Raw genomic sequence first — 18,874 nt, forward strand, 5'->3', positions numbered from 1 at the left:
TGGTGGGTACTTGGAGCTGTCTGGTCCTGGCTGAAGGGTTTGACTGCTCACTTGCTCTCCGTTCTCTTGGCAGAACAACTTGAAAGAACAAACCAGAGCATCCCAGGGACTGCTCAAAACTGTGTCAGGGTCAGCCTGGTATCTGCCTCGCCCAGGGTACAGGCAAGCAAGAAAACCACGTTTTACAACAGTTTACTTAAGTAGGGATTTATTTCTTCTGTCCTGCTGTCTCATATAGTTGCTACTGTGCCGTATTGCATCCCTCGCACGAAAACTGACCCCATCTCCTCTGCTCCGAGCATCTGGCCAGTATTAAACGGTGGCTTCGTGGACGTGAGGTGAGCCAAGAGGATAAATAATTATCCTTTGGTGTGGCAAGATGGGCTGGGGGAAGGGAGGAAGAGATTAAAATAATCTTTTTGGAAAATGGATCAAAAAGCTCTAAGAGGAGATTATCCACAACCCAAACCCGGCCCAACGCTATACATTAAATAAATAAAAATCCAGACTACTAAAATGAAAAGTCAGAAGATTGACATAAAGTCCATGGAAATGTGTGGCTACCTCACTGCCTGGCTGTTTAGACCTAACAGAAGCAGCAGAATGACAACAGACAGATTAGGCTCTGCAGGGTGACTTTTGAATCTGTTCCACTAATCGTCTCCTCCCACAGGCTTATTATTATCTTGTGTGGGTAAAATCAGCTTGTTCCTGGTATATACCCATACAGAGCTACCTCTAGCAGGGCTTTTCCCCTTTTCCCACTGGTGATAGATTAGGGCAATCCATCTTTAAAGGATACCAACAGCACAGGAGTTGCACAAGAAAATGAGTAGATAGTTTCATTATATTCAAATTCATGACAACAAGGGGTTCTGCTATTTCTTTTAGCATAAGAGAAGAAATGAATGGAGAAAGTGTGCAACTACCTGTCTCCAGAACTGATGCTGAGGAACCTCAACAGGGCCAGCAAGGCAAGTGAGGACAGAAAACTGAGCAGGGTGACTTTCTGGGGACAAGTAGGTGAGATGGCTTTAGTGTCACCAGGAGCATCATCAGAGGAGACTTCCACATCCTTGTCCCCCAAAGAAATCCCAATATCTGTAAAGTGAGGCTGCACCTCTCACTGCTGGTGACTCCTGAGCAGCTCTCTCATCCCGATGGGTGTAAAACGGTGCAGCTCACAGACTTGGGGGTGGAAGAGAAATGCAAAAATGTCACATTTCGCCTTAAATTTCTAGTTCTTGCTCTGTTCCTCCCCCCAAAAAAAATAATATATATATATATATATATATGTATTTCATGACTCCTTTTGCTTAAAATAAAATGCTGTGAGTCAGAGAGAAACTGGCAGCCAGTTCAAGTGGGTAACGTCGAAAGATGTACCTGGTTGTCTTCAAGGTAAAATGCCGTGGCAGAAAGTGACTGATAAAGGATGCTGGAGTCAAGATGACAAGTGACCATTCAGGAACACTTTGCTGAAAGCTCAAAATGACCCAGTTTCTTTTTAGAATGGGATTATACTTAAAGTTACACCAAGGGAATGGGCCAACTCCTGGGAACTTCTTTGCATGCATGTGGTGGGCAAGGGCAAGGGAGGAGCTGCTTCTTGTCCAGCCTCTGGTCCATCCAGGCAAGGAAAATGAAGCTAAAAGTTGATTTTATGTTGTTGTATCATTTCTTCTTCTTCCCACCTCCCTGTCTGGCTGCTGGTTTTCTTTGCTAGCATCAGATTGTCTTCTAGGCACAGACTCAGTCCAAAGCCTGGGCGGCTCATCTGCATCCCTCTTTCACTTGAGGAGTAAATACAGTCCCTCTCCCCCGGCAGTGCTGAGTCATTATTTTGGCATAAAGGACAGTCTGTTCTGCAAAAGGAAAAGAGTCTCGGAGGGGCATTTTTCCATGCTTTGCCAGACGCAGCATTTGTATAGATATGCGTGTAAACAGAAAAAGCAGCGTCGGTCCCAGCAGGGATGAGGAGGGAGCAGAACAAAAGCTCAGACATCAGAAAGGATTTAGAGTGACAGGAAATGAAAGAAAGGACAATCTGAAATGGGGAGAGGGAATGGCAGATGAGAGGGGTGGGTAAATGTCGGGAAAGATGGAAAAAGAAAGGGAAGGGAAGATGGGGGAGGGCAGCCAGGCGACATAAAATGAAATTGCAAAGTGATTAAGAGTAAATAGGCAAAAGGCTGTTATTGTGGGGGTGACAGGACCCAGCATTTGGGCAGAGAGAGCCCAGGTACCACCGAGTGGGTCCAACCCCCCTTGGAGGCTCAGCCTGGTTCATCAGCAGAACCAGAGTTCTAGCTATTTTTTAATCATCTGCAGTTTCAAGGCTCTGCATTGGGAGAGCAAAGCCCTGTCTTTCAGCTCTTGAGACATAAATAAATAGGGGGGTTTCTCCCTCACCTGCATGTTCCCAAGTAGCCTGCAATAGACTGACTACCTGCCTCAGCCCCTGGTGCATGATGCGGCAGCATGAAACTGTTACCAAACTGTACTGAATTAAAATGAGATTCCCAGATTATGTAGGAAAATCTGTTTTAAAGGTAAGAGCCTAGACAAAGTGTGGGGGAACAGGGAAGGCTGTGCACTGCTTACAAGGCAAGGTGTTAGACTCAAGGTCAGTAAATCAATCATTGTCCAGGAGACAGAAAAGAAATTGGACAACGCCAAGTCTCTCTGACGTGCAGATCCTAAACACAGTCTTCTGGCCTCACTCCAGCGACACAAATAAAGGGTTTAATTCCCTGTGGCACCCTGGATGTCTCTTCTTTCAGCACCTGGGCAATACTTCCGTCTTCAAGACAGCTTTCATAATCCATCATTACACTTACTTGAACTTCTTGCCCATCCATCACACATCAGCACTCACAGTAGTGTGGACCTCACAATCCACACCCCTCCACTGTGTCCTTGCCTGTGACGGGCTGACTTGCCCTCAGGTTTCTGTCCAGGCATGTCAGCGCCATGAATTATTACTGCAGAGTGAAAACCTGGGTCTGCTGAGATCGCCCAGCAGCTCCCTCTTCCACCCTTTATCTTCAGTGCCGTACAGCTCTAATTTTCATCTGGCAACTAAAAAAAATTAATAATGCCGTTTGGTTTTTTTGCCAAGACAAGAGTTGAAATATTTGATTGACGTGAATTCTGTCTAACACACATGTATTTATTTAATATTCCAGCCTGCCTGTCCTCTGCTAAGAGTAGCTCCTATTGACATCAGCCATGTTAATTGTATGTGCAAATGAGTCCAAATATCCCCCCAAAATATACAAAAATCAGCAGGTACAGTGTTTGCAGGAATCTGTAAAGCCAGCCAGGTAAAGTACATGGGAGATTTATTGTCCAGATGCATGTTGTTATATAAAGCTGGTGCAATTCCTTTATAGCTCGTGGGAACATGATTCATAAGACCGTATCACTGCACCAAGGCTCAAATGTGTCATACAATTAAATGTGATTAACCACCTTCCCCAAATCAATTCAGTCATTTCAACTCATTTTAGCCTTTTTTCAGTGTGACTGTTGAAAAAAGGAGTTATTTTAAGGAATGTCTGACCATGGGGGAAGAGAAGGATACATCTTCATTTGTTGTCAGAACAAATTAGCTGCCCAATGGATGGCAAAGACTCCACTAGGCATTGGTGCCGTCTGACACCTGCTGTCAGGACATGGCCAACTCTCCCACTGCTGTGATCAAGTGGACTTTTGCTGGTCATGCAGCATCGTCAGAGAAGAAGATGCCAACCTGAGGTGAGCGTAGCTTGAAACAAAGCCAAGTGGGTCCTGCTCAGGGTTTGGTTGGGTTTTACCATTTACATTTCTCCATTAAGCTGGTTTCTTTCTGTCCAAAGGAAGAGCAAATGTTGTTATGCTACTGACAACAAATGCAAGGCTTGTGCCAGTCCAGATGACACGGAAAGGCTGTTGCTCCAGCAAGCCCCATGCTGGTTTGCTGTTTCAAGATGAGAGCCAGAGATCATACCCCCAAAAATGAAAACCACAACTGCATTTCCAGCTAGAACAGCAGCTTGCTCTGTATCTCTGTTTTGTTTGTCCTTGATCAAAGTCAAGCTCTTGTTAAGAAAAAAATCTTGCCAACCGCTAAGACGTGAGTATCTGAGAGCTACCACAGCCTTTATTTTCCAAGGTGAATAATGATAAGTGATGAATATTTGACCAGGGACAATTTGCTTCAGAACATTAATTTTTTTAAGCCATCAGTCAAAATGTATATTTGCAGAGGGTTTAACAGTGCCCTCCTCTGCTATTCCAGGGGGAAAACCCTGGACAAATTTGTACTGTTAGCTCTAAAAAAGTAACACAAGAGTGATAGGGTGTGTGAGAAATCATAAGTGTTGCTGTGCTCATCTGCACCGAGAGCAGATGCCTGTTCATTCACATGTGCAGATGCTCAGAGGGACATGGAGAAGATCAGGGACCTGCACATCCAAATGAAGAGCAGATTTGGGGTCGGTTCCTCACTTTTCATGCACATGCTTCTCTCCTCTGTGCTCCCCCAAGTGAATCCTTGAACCTGCAGTAGCTCACCATGGCTCAAACACTGTTGGAAAGGTTTGGAAACAGATAACCCACTGCACTCCCTCCTCCCCTCATCTGCTCCCGCACATCTTGAAAGACAACATGGCATAAATTGCAAGCAAAAGTAGCGTGGAGAGCACGCAAGCCACATCTAATGGCACCACTCAGCTCCTAAATGGTTGTCACTCCCGTTACAGAATTAGTCCTGACAAGGAGTCATTATCCCGGCAGTAAACACACACAGTGTGCAGCAGGCTGTCGGGGCAGGAGATGCTCCCAACTTTATTCCTTTGATGTTGCTGCTGAAAAACAGGCTGCTGCTTGTCACCTTGGTGAGATGCGGCCAAAGCAATGATGATTTTCATTTTGCATTAGCAATCCCCCAGTTGCGACTTCACACTGAGCCACAAGCACAGGGGTTCAGAGTCCGTTTTTTCCGGCAGTAAATTCACCCATTTATTTGAAGTATGACTATTTTCTTAAGTGCAACCTATTCCCAGAACATACAGTGCTTTATCCTTAGTGCTTGTTCACCCTCTATGGCTTCAGGTTCAACTGACCCCATCAGAAAAGCAGCATCTGCAGCTCTATGAATCAACTTCCTCCTTGTTTCATTTGTAACAAACAGAAAATATTCAGGAAAATGGGTTTTAGGAGAAAAGTTTGTAGAAAAAAAAAGGCAGAACCCTCCTACTAGGTACTATTAACTGGGGACTTAGAAAGCAGAAGACACACAGTGTTACACCTCATCTTTGCAACTTTTTTCTTGTCTTCATTTCATGTCCTCAAAGCTGTTGTTCCCTGTGAAAATTCCATTCTTCAGTCTTACCCTTCTTTTTTTCTTAACTGAAAAGTTTAAGAGAATACAGCTAGGTCTAATAGGAAACTCAGCTTCATCTTTTGCCTGACTCCTAATGTACTGACTAAAAGAAAATGAATCTGTGCTAAGAAAAGACATTTGATCTTTCAACCAGCATTCACCCCAGGCAGCTTTTCCCTAACAGCAACCACTCCTACAGTTACCTCGTTAATTCTCGTTAGCTGCCTTCCCATAAGGACTCAGGGCCAAGCATGGCTCTTCCCTTTTGCATTATGTAGGTTCACCTGGTCCTGGAGAGGCTCTTCCTACTTGGTGAGTGAACAACACTTCAATTGTAATTTTTTCCTCACTATTAATGAAAAGAACAGAGTAATCTGATTGTTTCTTTCTTGCCCTGCTATTTGGCAGTCTGGATATTTCATGGATGTTCTCTGAAACTGTATAGGTGTTGGGGAAACCTCTCCTTGCTGTAGGTGAGGCTCTCTCCTAGCTTGTTGGCTTTGTGTTACTGCAATTTGGCTGCACCTGATCTTCTTTTGTGCCCTGTGCTCAGCACTGGTGAACACAGTGATTGTAAAACCCACTGCAGCTCCTGGGGCAAGGCTGGAGGAGCATCCTCAGGACCTCAGCACAGCTACTCCTGACTTCTCCATGTCTGTGATAAGTTGTAATCAGAGCAATGGGCCATGTATGTGTATGTACAGAAAGCTTGTATCAAGCAAACCAAAATTTCAGATTAGGTTTCCCCCAAAAAATTCAAAATTTCAAATTTTCAAAATTTCAAGCAAAAATTTCAACCTGAAATCTCAGTTTCAATTTCAAGCATCCTGTCAAACCCACACATGAGAAGACCTGTCCAGACTTCATTTCTTACTTAGAAATCCATCTTTGTATAGAATCACCCTAAAAGATTTCAGCTAACAGTGTTGTGATGTGGATGGCAAGTAGCAGGTGCTCCGGTCTAACAGTTGATTTAAAGGATATATTGTCCACTTCTGGGGTGATAGTTCCCAAAACTTTCTGGGAAGATGCTGCATCTCACAGACTGCACTGAAGCTTATGAGGGTGGAAGTGAGGCAGTCCCTGGAATAAAACCACAGTATTTTAAAGGAGAGGAAAGGGTGGAAGCAGCTCATTGCTATGCTGGTGTTGCATGTGAGGGAATGGCTGATGATGTCTAAGTGGCCTGTTCCTGCAGGGCAAGGTTATCTCCCTGCTGCGCTGACCCTCCGGCCTCAGCAAATTCGTCTGCGAAAGAACGAGCCAAGGCACCACTTAACTGGGGCACAACAGAAGGAAGAATTAGGAATCCTCTTCAGCTCAGCCCGAATGAGCAGCTCAAATCTGAGCATGTGTCTCTCTCTGGAATGCTCCAGGCTTTCCAGACAAATGAAACATGCAGAAATCACTGTTGTCTGCTGCACGATAATCCAAACCAACCAGGTATTAGGGTTAATAACCCTAAAAAACTAATTTTCTTCATGCATGTCTCTGTAAGCACGTGAGGTTTTGTTAACCCTGCTAACAGAGACCTCATGTTTTGCATATGTTCAAAGAATTCCTTCCTGCTAAAGTGTTTCCAGTCTTGGTTTCCTCCTTAAGGAGTGGAGCATTAACCTCAAACTCTGCTTAGCAGCAAATCCTGTGCAGAGATGATCCTCTTGTAAGGAAGGTCCCAGATTTCTCAAGGCTTTAAATCCACTCCAGATTAAGTGTGGATATGGGTTTATTCAGCTGACAGGTTTTGTTAGAAGCCCCTTTCTCTGTGATCAGGCTGAAATGTTGCTGCATTGTATCCCATGGGATGTAAAGTGGCTGAAAGGGATGGAAGAGCCTTCCCTGCTAGGGAGATGAAGTTGTGAAGGCATCTGGGTGGGGAGATGCTCAGAGAGGAGGGCTTGTGTTGTCTACATTTGGAAAGAAACCCCTGGAAAGCACGTGGACTGTGATCCTGGAACAGAAAGGAAGACATGAGCTTCCAGACCTTGAAAGATTCGTTTTCGTTCACCTATCCTAAGGCGAGATCAGCTCTGCTGAAACCATCTGTTTATACTCCTGCTCATGCAAAGCGGGTAGGAGTCAAAGCTCCTGAACAGACACATGAAAATACCCAGAGCCCTGGTCAGAACCAACTTGCTTCATTTTTCTTTTCATGCAATATTGGACCCTGCAAGGATCTTTGTGGAGAGAATGTTAATAAATATATAATAATTAAAAATAAAACCAAACACAAATACCTGTATTTTCAGAACAGGTCAGTTAAGTAAAATGCATCTTCAGCCTCCCAGGGAATGGAGCAGAAGGGAAATGACAAACCCCAGAGTTCCCCATGGCCTCCAGTAAATAACGCAACAAACTCCTGAAAGGAGAGAGGAAAAAAATAAATTAAAAAAAATTGAAGGAGCTAGGTTTTAGGCATCAAGGAACATCTTTTGCTGGCACAGTTAAAGAGGAGGAGTGCGGGTCAGCTCAGCTTTACCGTGGCTGTTGTAGGATTGTGTACACAGTGCTAAATAGGAATCATTCATCTGGTGAGCAGGAAACAAATTTTACACAGCTCTTGAAGTCCTCATGTCTTTGGCTTTGAACAGAAAACCAGTCTGAGATGATCCAAACCTGTTCCTGGATTTGCAAGTATCCACAAAGCTGATTTGCACAAACTAGTGCAGGAGTTTTAGTGTCTTCTTGAACTCCTGAGACAGCTCTTGGGAAGAGGCGGACTGGACCGTGATGTTTGGTTCCACTTTATTTGTGCCCTATCCCATTTGCTGCTTTTTGAAGTTTTGCTGCTCCTCATTGCTCAGGCTCTAGTGTCTGTTTTAGTGAGTGAAAATAATAAAATATGCATTCAAATATAAGCAAATATATGGGGTTTTTATATTTATATAAATCTATATGCACACAAATCCAACACATAGATAAATGGGTTTTTTTAAAGTCAGGCTTTAGAGAGTTTCTACTGCCTGCTTAAAAATAAAAAAATCTTTGGGAAAATTCAAACCCATAATTTCTTATGACAGTAAAGTTATGTTTATTTAACCTATTTCCTGTGCTGGCTTTCAAGTCTTATCCTAGAGAGAATGTTATGCCAGTGCTTTATCACTTTTTCACAACTTGGACTTTGAAGAAAATGATCATCCATGAGTTATTTTTTTCAGATCTTTATAAACTTTAAATAGCATTTTTCCGCCTTCATAACAAAACCAGTTAAGCAGTAGCTGACTAAATGCATGAGCAGAAATATCTCATTTTGTTCAAGCTTTTAAACTCCCCTTGTCAACAAATGATTTGAGCATCTCTGCAAAGTGTACTGTCACTTCTCTGCCATCTGTCATGTGTCACTCTTTCTCATTCCCCAAAGAGAAATGTCAATCGCTGATGTATATTTCATGTTTTCCTTTACAAAGGAAAATCCTGTTAGGATACAAATGAATTTTGTGGCTCTTACTCAGCTGCACAGGAGATATTAATTGTTCTCTTCCAGGCACTATGTGATTCTTTCCTACTAGTGTATTTTGTCTCTTTTTTAAAAAAATTTTCTCAGGAAGCCATACCTTCTGTTCATTTTAAAGTAAAGCAAGCGTAAACAAGTTTCAGCAAAACTACTAATTGTTTGTTGATACTCGTGGAGAGATGCCACTGTGGAATCAAAGGATAAGATTAAATTAGAGGGGAGAACCATTATTATAATTATTTGAGTCTAGGACAGCCTCAGACTCACAAGATTTACTTTTGGAAAAAATATTTTTAAATCATTCCTGGCAAACCATTTCCAATTAGCTCTCACTTACTGTGGGGTAAGAGCTTGCATATGGGTAGACCAGAAGAGCTGGCGTGTTCAGACAGAGATAGACAGAATTAAGAAACCCTTTTGATTTTCAAATCTAAGGAAGGAGAGAGGGAAGAGATTTTTTTACTGCTGTATATTCAAATTGATTCATTTATATAGCCACTCCACCCTGCTAAGGAGTCTGTTTGTTCATAGAAGAATAACTAGCAAAATACTGTTTTTCTACCAATGGAACACAATTGCTAATGCTGAACCAGGGGACCTCCTGTTCAGCAGTTTTGGGCTCAAGAGGCATGATAATGGTCTCTGACCTTCCCATCTCCTTGGATGTTCCTGCTGAGCTTTCCATCATCCAGCTTGGAGCCTTGTGGGATGAGCAGTGACAGAGAAAGAGGCACCGTGGTGCTGGAAGGGAACCGTCACCATGGGTTCTAGTGGAGAGGCACAAAGAGGCCACATTTAGAGAAATGTTTAGAAACCTGCTTGAAACTCCCCATGCTCTTACTTCCTTATAAATATGTGGGCAGTGGAGGAGTCTCAGATTGACAGGATGCTTTTGCAGGGTACCTGACTGCGATAACTACAGAGGGGAAAGCAGAGTTGGTGGTGGCCAGCAGTGAACTTTCTCTCTTTAAAGGAAGGAAAAAAAGTTTGGGACCTTCCATAAAGTTTGGTCACAGTTTGTACTTCACTCTCAAAGGAAGATTTACACTTTTGAGAAAAGATAGCTTTGACACAGCAAGTAAAGAAGCTAATTTGAAAATTTTAATAGTCACCATGTGCTTATTTCTTTTCCATGTGTGTTTGATCACTTCCACTCTCAAGCTTTGGAGGGTCTTCAACTGATGTCTAGTACTTTTATTTTGGCTTAGAAAATATGATGGTTTCAAGATTTGATTAAAAGTAACACTCATTGATCTACGAAGCTTCCCTGTTGCACACGGCAGTACCTGCACCAGGCTGCTGATGTAGAGCAAGTGGTGCTCTACAGTACAGCCCTTCTCCTCTGCCTCAGATTTCTACCTGTCTTCGAAAACTCCAATCTATCTTTGTTTAACATGCCACTAAGAGAAGCTCAGGGTGTGGGGAGGCAAACCAGAAGCTCAGGTAACATTCAGTTGACTACTATGAGGGTATTCACTAGCAAAGTGTCACCCAATGCCCCACAACCCTCTGCTGCCCCTCCATAAGCATTTTTCTACTAAACCAGGACTGAAACTCAAAGTGAGTTGACCAATAGGATATTTGAGCTGAGCCTCTTCAGTAAAAACAGGTGCAATGTTAAGCTAAATGACAGATGAATAATTTTAACAGAAAAACATAACACATTGCCTGGAGGAGCCCTGGTGATGTCATTACCTTGTTTTCCCTGGGCCTGCGATGATGTGCTGTTTCCAACAAAAGGCGAAAGACTGGTCATCCCTCTGGGCTCCTGTACATTACAAATTAGCTCCAGATGAAGCTGACTTTGATTTAAACACCCTTGCAGTAGGAACATTGATGAGCTGCGCTTCAGCTAATTAAACTTGCAGCAGTTCACCTTTGTGAGAGCTTAATTAGCTGAGATTCTGCCTTCTCTATATTTATCTTGTGTGTCTAACAGAGATGCATGTTGAAAGGAGGTTTGATCCGCAGGTTGTGTAACCACGAGTGCGCGTAAACTTTTCTCCTCATCTCTCTGGAAGGATGGGTGCTGCGTAGGGGTCAATGGTTAAGTTTTTTTGACATGGAGCCTGAATATTCAAGGTACCTGTATGTTTTCAGAGACACAAGTCCCATAATTTTAACCACAGATGTGTCAAATGCTTTCAGTGCTGAAGTTGCAGAGGCAAAGCAGAAACTCATGTCACCTCTGGTGGTATTTGGATCAGGAGCAGGAAAACCAACTTTGGTAAATGATCTCTACATACAAATTACATCCACTGTGCTTAAAATTAAGTACAAAAGCTACTGAAATCCCATCCCAGTCCCCTGCATTGCACATGCCCTGCAGCAACTTTAATTCTTGCCTGGATTTCTGGAGATGTTAAACTTCTCCTTCCCTCCTGCTCCTCCCTGCCTGCGTTGGTGGTTCAGTCTTTCTCATGTGGGAAGGTGGGTACTGGTTTCCAGTACAGATGGGGCAGGTGCTGCCTTTACTGGGGGTAACGTGTGATGCTGGGTGGGTGGGAGAGTGATGAATGAGTTATGCATTGTGCCTTTTCTCCAAACCCATGTGTCAGTTCCTCCAAAATCCTGAGAAAAACTTAAAATCATAAGGCTTTAAGGATGATGCTGAGATTTGTTTTCATGTTTGATTTGCTTGAGATTTCTTCTTTTTGTCTATAGCTACAACTATCAGATTTACAAATTTACATTAAAATTAATACAAAATTAGGATGTTTTCACAGCTGCCAGATAGATTATTTGGGTGAAGATATTTATATCTTGGATAAACACCAAGAAGTTGAGGTGCTGATATAGGGTGAAACATCCCAATTTGGAGAATTGCTTGTAATAAATTGTTGCTATGGCTCTGGACAGATTTTCTTGTATCCTAGCAATGATTGTCATTGACTGAAGCTTCGGTCGCTACAGTTGGGATCCTGATGGAAATATTCAGACTGTCAGCCTCTCGCCAGCTCATGTATCGTCCGTTCCACAAATGATCTCCACAAAACTGATAGCTTGCCTCAGGCAACGTCATTCCTTGTAGCCTAGCAATTTACACCTTGCCGAAATGATTGTGATATTAGAATAACATCACTTCTGCATGGGACCTGACTTGATTTTTTAATAAACTGCAGGGCTGGTGTGGTTGGTATTTATGAGTCACTGGCTGTGGCAGAGCTGAGCTGCTCTCAGCCTTCAAAACCAGTTTCAGTGAATCCCCCCTCAGAAGCCTCATTGATTTTTTTGCCTGCATAATTTATCCATTCGTGTTTGTCTTCTGTGACTAAAGGAGCAAACAATGGCTGGGTTTGCTCATAGAGGCGGCCCTTTGAAGCAAATATCCCTCATTGAAACATTTTCATGAATTTCAAAGCTCCTTTACCTGTGAGAGAAGAAAAAAAACATAACAAATTCCAGCAACAACAACTATTGTTATTGTGACCTGGGTGTTCAAATCTAGAAAGTTTTCCACAGTTCCAGCAAACAACATTTTTGGAGTAGAACGAGCCATGCTGAAATGTGGCCAGAGACTGGGCTTTTCTGAGCTTGCTTCTCACCTGAACTGATGCATCAGAGGCTGCATATGATGCTGGGCAAGGGGTGGTGGGCTGGGACCGCCAGGTCTCAGGGTTGTTGTACAGGGCTTGAGATGTCCCATCCTCAGCCACCAAACTTAAATCATCATCTAAGAACCCCTGGTGTTCCTCTCATAGCTGTAAAAAACCTTATCCAGGAAGTCAAGTGTATGCTCTCTGTAGGATGGGGCAAATAAAGAGTGAAAAGAACCTCATATACCTGTTTTAATGTTATAATTTTTAAGAAAAACTCCTGCTGTTTGGGCTATGACTCAGATTTGTAGGCTCTTGTTCCCATGTTAAGTGGTCAGTGCTTTTTTTCTTGCACGAAGCAAAGCTCAGCTCAATGATCTGAGTCTTCATTAAGGACGAATGAGAAATCTCTCTCCAGCAGAAAGGAGGCACCACAGGAACCTTTTCTGCTGGAGATGTTTGAACACAGGGAGCAAACCAGCTCTGAGGTCCTGGCAGCACTGACTTTTATATTTTCTGTTATAGCTGATTGATTTTTTTGCACTCTGTGCTGCGTGGAGCTGTCTGTCTGATTTTCATTTAAACACTCAATTTCTCAAGGAATGTATACGTGTGCTCTGTGTTCTACGTACCTAAGCCATAGGATCAAACTCAGCTGCTCCTGCATGGGATCAGCTCTGTATTCACCAACATTTTCATTCCACAAAATGGACATAATCTGTGATTTCAATGTTCTCCTCTTCCAAGAGCCTGATTTTGTTCCCCTGCCAGTAACAAGATCACGACTGAGAATACTTGAGGATTGCAAATATTCTATTTTGAGCACTTTCTGGACAGGCAGCAGGGATAATTTACCCATACCCTTCTTTTCTTTCTTTACACGATTTTTACTTCTCACTGCAGCCCACAATTATTCAGCTCATCTCTGACTGCACTAGAATGCTTTCATCAGCGTTACAGAAAAAATAATGTTAGCACAAGCCTTCCTAATAACAAAGAGGGGTTTTATTTGCTGCTCATTTATTTATACCTATTTTTGTGTGAAATAGGCTGGGGAGTCCTTTTTCTTTTCTCTTCTAGTCCAAAATTTGAAAGAATGGATGAACTTTTACTCCTGATGGTCTGGATAGTCTGGAGGAATTCAAGGAAATTAAGTGGAGACATGCTGTTGTGGTTTTTGGAGGTGGTATAGAAAACGAAAGAGTTTGAAGAGTTTGTCTGAATTTCCATCATCACAGACGAGAGGAGGCAGTAGATGTTGTGTACCGTGGGTGTCCCACACATGGGTTTCAAACCTATGGAGCAGGGGATTATTCAGACCAAGAGTTTTGTTCTGTAAAGGGAGGAGTCATTCAATTTTTAAACCTGAAGGCCAGAGCTGGGAATGGGTTTCTATTCCACCAACTATTCCATTCAGAGATGAATATCTGATCCGAAACAAGCTTCCAGTTGGAAATATGCTACAGGAGATCAAAAGAAGAATATTTTATCCCCTTAGAGAATAAACTTTTGTGGATATTGCTCAGTGCAGAAAATGTCTTCTTCCTGTTGAACAGTGAAATAAAAATGACATGACTGTTTCCATTTGCCAAGAGCATTTTCAGCCTGAGCCAGCCCAAAGGCACAACTTGGTATTTTCAAGTGTCAATCAGAGATGCTTTCCCTTCAGCTGGTGTAGGGTCCAACAATAGGCCATATGGGACATTAGTCTTTGCCAAATGAAGAAGAATTGAATCAGGAATAACATACGTCAAAAGTATCTTCATGCTAATTCCAAGCTCTACAGTCATCGTGATGGGAGGGGACTCATCATCATGCCAGCCCAGTCATCTTCACCGGCAAAATAAGCAGCAGCACAGGTGTAAATATCCTTGCACTTTTGGACATTTCAAGTGGCAGGATGAGGACTAAAGACATCATGAGAAAATGTTTTTGCAGAAAAGCACGAAAAAATAACTGAGTTCTTAGACAGCATGAGACTGCTGTGGTTTTCTGATAATACTTTGATGGGTATAATGCAGATCTCCTGAGATATTCAGGCACTTGAAATCAAATATTTGTGTTTCTCTACTTGGAGCAGAACATAGTGCTGTACGTAACTGCTGTGCAAATACACACACTGTACGTTAATTGGGACCCAAGTAAAGGCCAGTGTGTTATTAATATGCAGGACTCCTGCTTTGACAGCAGACAAAGAAGCTGTAATTGTAGAGGAAGATACTATCAGTGGGAAATGGGTGCCTTTTTGAAAAACTTCCTCCTTAATCAACAAAACCCTTGTGATCCAGAAAACTGTGGGAGGAACAGATGGCTGATGTTTCTTTTCATGTAGGCCAGTCAGCAGGAAAATAATAGAAGTGTTTGTCTTAATGAGAAGCAAGATGTGAGACTGAAGGTACCGGTTACTGGGAGATGGATGCAAACAAACCAGGTTCTACCTCCCTGGTTATTGAAAGACTATCTTGTGTGTTGCTAAAAAAAAGCAATGTGAAGGGAGAAAGGATCTTTGGGCTGAATTCAGAGTATTATGGCATCATTTTAAAATTTTGAATGCAGACTTTATAGTACATACCAAACGCCATCTCAACTGGCTTGATGACAGTAAACCTACCAGACAAGGTGGTAGTATCTCAACAATTCCCAATTCCATAGATTTCCTAAAAAAAAGAGTCTTTACTCCTCTGTTTGGATAGTACTTCTTCAGATTCACATCCTAAGACTGTCAGCTATATCCGAATGAATCCAGCCAGGAATAAGGAGACTGTTGGAAAAATAGGAAGCTGGAACAGAACTGTCACTACAACATCTACTGCAGGAAGATTTTGGACAAAACTTAAGTGTGTGTGTGTATATATATATATATCTATTTATTATTATTTTTTTTTCATCCTAGATCTTCCCAACTCAAAGACAAAATGCTGTTGAATTCTGGAAATCACCAGAAATCAGCATTTCACTGTTGCTCCAGGAGCTGTGGGAAATCTGCCCTTATTTCCCGCACAAGCAAGGCAGGACCCCAGTGCCAACGAGTGTGAGCCAGTTACTACTCAACTGTAATTGAGATTTAAGAGCTATCATTTCCTATTGGTTAACCAAGGAAATATTTATGGCCAAAGTTTGGTGCCAAGCACAATATTTATGACCAAGTTTTTAGCACCGACTGCATTTTTTTAATGCTGATTTTTGCACAGAGGACACAGATCATATTCACACTGGTGTGGGCATGAAACCGAAGCCTGAAGCCATCAAGACGGAGCTTGGAGTGGGGTCTATCTCTAGAAAATCTCATATTTGCCTTCACAGCAGCCTCGGTGAAAGCACTTTAAGTTGACATCAGAAGGCCTGGGAACGCATTCATCAATCAGTCAACTCCAGATTTCTTTAGCAAATCAATTGGGCAGCATTTGCCCTCTGATGAGGAAGGACAAGAGCCTAATATAGATCTACAAAGCTGAGCAGTGAAACCAAAGCTATCCTTGGAGAACAAACTTGTCTGAAGACACATGCTTCTGTTCTCTAATTTAAAAATCCATCTTCTTGGATCTCAAGCCAAACTAAAGCTGCCTCCTTGCTCTTTATGGGCTCTTTACAATGAAGTCTGGCATTTACAAATAAGATGTAGAAGTTCATCTGGTTTGTAACGTGAGGTCTTTAATGGTCATAGAGCTGAAAGTCTTAATGAGGCTGTGACCTGCTGCCCTGTTTCCTTTCTGTTTTTAATGTTTGGCTCACTTCGTTTGTTGCTTTGCCAGAATCAAAAATCCACTTGTTGTTTTATTAATAATGAGCCTTATTCTGAAATTCCCTAGATATATCTTGAGTGAGAAACAGGAAGAGGAGAAATGAAGAGAAGCAGCAATGTCTGGATCAGTGCATTTTGTTGTCACTATGAGTCAATGGTTGGAGGAAAAGATCATCACCATGTTACACGGCTGTGGAGCAGAGATGGGTGGGAACCAGACAGGAGACAAAGGTGGTGGGAGAGCTCCCTGTGCTCTGCACCACCACAGCCTGTCCAGAGGTAAACACATCTGGATGCTGCTCAGACCTTCATTACAGAGCTAATCCTGCAAGGTGCTGAGCTGCCTGGACTCCCAGCTCAGTAATGCATGAGGATTTCAGGGCAACACAATAGGTTAATGCATTAGGGCTCTTGCGCTTGGATTCAGATCTTAATCAGCTCACAAAGAGGAGCGAGAGACGTTGCATTAGCAACCCTGCCCTGCTGGGAAGTGTCTGTGCTATCTGGTCCATGCCCCCCTGAGCATCTCTGCATGGCTGGAACCGTGGGGTGGGGACTGTGGTGCCCTGGCTGGGGGACATGAGTTTTTAGTGGCCCCGAGTACCCAGGGATTGGCTGCCAGTTTATCTGCTCACTTTGTGATGGGAACTAGAATAGAAAGTAATCACACGGGTGATGCAGCTTTGGAGCGTCTCACATCAGATGTGTTGTTCATTGGTGATGGAAAGGTGGTTTCTCACTGTGGATGCTGCAATTGTTGTAAAGGCTTGACATTGCCTTTGTCCTCGGAGTCTGATTATTGCCATGAGGATGCTCCAGGAAATAATAAGAGGCTACAGGAATATTGTATGGTTGGAAATCCATCTTCCAGCTTCCAAGAAGGACAGAAGCCTGGGCTTCATAGCCATATCTACTGCTTTGGAAATGATCTTTACTACACTTGCTTTTTCTCTGTTGTTTTTACTCCTATGCAGGTGTCTCAGCTTCCCTGAATGGCCAAAATTCTCTCACACGGTAAAAGCGTTTGATTTAGTTAAAAATGTCTTTCCAAGTCCTCTGGCACTTCACAGAGAGTCTGAAATAAATATGAATACATCAGAGTTACTCTTGTGAGGCCAGCAGTACCTGACAGATTTCCCCAGGGGCAGACTGAGCCAGCTCTTCTGAGAAACAGCCTTGCACGTTCCTCTGCTCATTCCAGTGCACATTTCACTGAAAGGAGATCTCCCCCTCTTCCGTGTTGGTTTTCTTCCTTCTGCTTTTGCTCCACCTGAAGTCTCCGTTGATGACAAAGCAGTTAGAAACAGGAGAGAGAGATCTTCTTTATAAAAGGAAAAAATATCAGACTACCTTTGAATGCAAAGATGGTGTTTCTCACCCATTCCATTAACTGGCTTTGTCCCCTGTGTCAAGCCCAAACAGGGAACAAGTAAGGAGATATTATCATTATTCTGTCCCACTTCTGTAGATTCTAACATGCAGATGACATTTCACAAAATAAACAGAGACCAAGGGCTTGCCCTGGGGACCTGGCAGTGACATCCAAAACAAGATCATGGAAAGAGAGGGCAAATTCAAAGAAAACATGCAGTCCTAGGATTCCCTGTTAGTGCAGCATCCCTTTGCCTCCTTGAGCAGATGGATTTTTTCCATATTGAACTAGTGATGGCAGGAGAGGGGGCTCAGGCACAGTTTGTATGCAGGATCTCCAGACCCCTTCTATTATTGCCCTTAATAGGCTAGAAAATATTTGAGGAAGGGCTAAAATGGGCAAGAGATTTGCAGGAGTGCAGAATGTAGGAGAGTGGATGCAAGAGTTACCAGACCTTTCCAAAATCACGGAATTCTACTAAATGAACCTAAATACTTGAGCCTGAGCTTGTTACTGGATTGTCCTTATTCCAAGGCCAAGTCTGAGACTTCATTGAAAACCTCAGGGAAAGCACTGCTTCAGTTCTGTTTAGTTCAGTCTACAATATTCAATAGCTGGGATGTTTGCATTCAGTTTTTGTGAACATCTGGATTACCCAAATTATCCACATCTTTTCCAGACAAAGGAAGATAATAATAATGAGCAGGCTCAGAGCCGGGTGCCCGAGAATCAGGCTGGAATTGCAGCTTTCTCCCACAATTTAAAAAAAAAAATCATTAAAACGTTTAAATGGCATCTTTTGCGCCAGTCAAACCGAGTCCCTCGCACATGTACCAGTGGAAGACTTTGCCTTCCAAATACACACAGGAGCTGATGGAAATTTCGTTATGGCCCAATGATGCAGAAAGAAACTGGCAGTGATATTTAACAAGGTCACTTCAAGGCACAGAAACCTCTGTAAAATATGCTCATTCCCCACATCATATAAAACCAGGGCCAGGGAGGTAAGGGATAAACCTTTCACTTATAGGAAATGATGATTTATGAATAATTTCCAAAAGAAGGAAATCCTTTTTTAATCAAAATTATTTATAGGGTTAATCCAAAGGCAGTATTTGCTCGCCAGCACAGAAACCAAGGCAAGGTGAAGATGGATGGGGTTCTTCCATGGGATTTGAATCAGCTCTGTGGCTGTAGTCAAGGATACCTGTATTATTGATGGCCAAGGTTTTCAGAAGGGAATAGTTGATCTTGGATCCCTTGGGTTTGGTTGCCCAACGTGTGACCTGTGCAGAGTACCAGCCTCCTTGAAAAATGGCCTTTAGAAATCCCCTGGTTCCCTGGAAGGAGCACTTAGAGGTTTTTATGGCATGTCACAGGTGCTCAGGTGCTGCAATGAGGG

This window comes from Columba livia, chromosome 16 (assembly GCF_036013475.1).
Source record: "Columba livia isolate bColLiv1 breed racing homer chromosome 16, bColLiv1.pat.W.v2, whole genome shotgun sequence".
NCBI classification, from domain to species: domain Eukaryota; kingdom Metazoa; phylum Chordata; class Aves; order Columbiformes; family Columbidae; genus Columba; species Columba livia.